The 1717-nt window shown below is 45.2% G+C and overlaps 1 pseudogene; it reads right to left on the minus strand.

The window, feature by feature from the left end:
- Positions 1-503: 503 nt before the first annotated feature.
- Positions 504-664, minus strand: LOC144596400 (U2 spliceosomal RNA; annotated as a pseudogene).
- Between the last annotated feature and the right edge of the window lie 1053 nt (positions 665-1717).

The raw sequence follows: 1717 nt of genomic DNA on the forward strand, positions 1-1717 counted from the left end.
TCTTGTTTAGGTCCAGGTGTAGGTTGAGGTTTAGATTTATTATTGCCATGTGCACCGAGGTACAGTGAAAAAGTTTGTCTTGCATGCTATCCGTTCAGACCAGATGGTACCATGCATGAACACAATCAAGACAAAGTCAAGTGCAGTAGGTAGAGCAAAGGGGAAGATGCAGAGCGAAGAATATAGTTCTCAGCAATGTTGTGCAGCAGTTCCACAGACAAGATCCAATGTCTAAGTGGGGGAGAGATGAATCGGACAGTGTGTTAGCTTATGGAGGGACCTTATGGAAGGACCGTTCAGAAACCTATTAACATAAGATCATAAGTGATAGGAGCAGAATTAGGCCATCACGTCTACACCCCCCATTCAATCGTGGCTGATGTATCTCTCCTAACCCCATTCTCCTACCTTCTCCCCATAACCCCTGACACCCGTGCTAATCAAGAATCTATCTATCTCTGCTTTAATGTCCATTGACTTGGCCTCCACAGCCTTCTGCGGCAAAGAATTCCACAGATTCACCACCCTCTGACTAAAGATAACGCGCAAGCCCCTGTCCCACTGCACTGTTCCAAAGATAAATGTAATATATGCGGCCTCTAGATAAGGGGTAAGATAAGAACAGTTACTATACCTCATCTTAGCCAAAAGGCCGAGAAGCCAAATATGAGTAGCTAACGGGGATGAAAAAGCTGTTCCTAAGTCTGGTGGTGCGCCCTTTCAAGTTTCTCTGCCTTTTGCCTGAGGGGAGCAGGGAGTAGAGGAATGACTGGGTTAGGACAAGTCTTTGATTATATCGGCTGCTTTTCTGAGGCAGCGTGAAGTGTAGGTGGAGTCCATGATGGGGAGTCTGGCCTCTGTGATGGACTGGGCTACATCTTGGGGCTCACGTTGTTGACCGCCCCGTGGTGAGCCCTGTCAACTGACCTCAGTCAGGCGAACGACAACAAACAGAGACAGCAGAGCAGCTTCATAACTTCTGCTGCCTCAAACGCAAGAAGAAGAAGTAGGCTACATCTACAACTCTCTGCAATTTCTTGTGTAGTTGGGCAGGGTTGTTCCCAAACCAAGCCGTGATGCAACCTGTGTAGGAAGGAACTGTAGATGCTGGTTCACGCTGAAGATAGTGTAAACCAGAATAAGAATAAAGAATTAAGGGGAGGCCATTTAAAACTGAGGTGTGAAAAACCTTTTTCACCCGGAGAGTTGTGAATTTATGGAATTCTCTGCCACGGAAGGCAGGGGAGGCCAATTCACTGGATGAATTTAAAAGCGAGTTAGATGGAGCTCTAGGGGCTAGCGAAATCAAGGGATATTGGGAGAAGGCAGGCACGGTTTACTGATTGTGGATGATCAGCCATGATCACAATGAATGGAGGTGCTGGTGTAAAGTAAAATGGCCTCCTCCTGCACCTATTTTCTATGTCTCTATAGACACAAAGTGCTGGAGTAACTCAGCAAGACAGGTGGGAGCTCTGAATAGAAGGAATGGGTGACGTTTCGGGTTGAGATCCTTCAGACTGAGAGTCAGCGAAGAGGGAAACGAGAGGTATAGATACAGATATAGATATATAGATATATATATATATATAAATATGCAACTGTAGAAGATTGTAAGAGTCATTGGAGATTACTTCAACCAGTGTCTCCAACCTGTGGGTGAATTTGGTTTGATGGAATTTTAAAATGGAGTAAAATAATACACAAGAAAGTGCTA

Source organism: Rhinoraja longicauda, chromosome 8 (genome assembly GCF_053455715.1).
Source record: "Rhinoraja longicauda isolate Sanriku21f chromosome 8, sRhiLon1.1, whole genome shotgun sequence".
Lineage (NCBI taxonomy): Eukaryota > Metazoa > Chordata > Chondrichthyes > Rajiformes > Arhynchobatidae > Rhinoraja > Rhinoraja longicauda.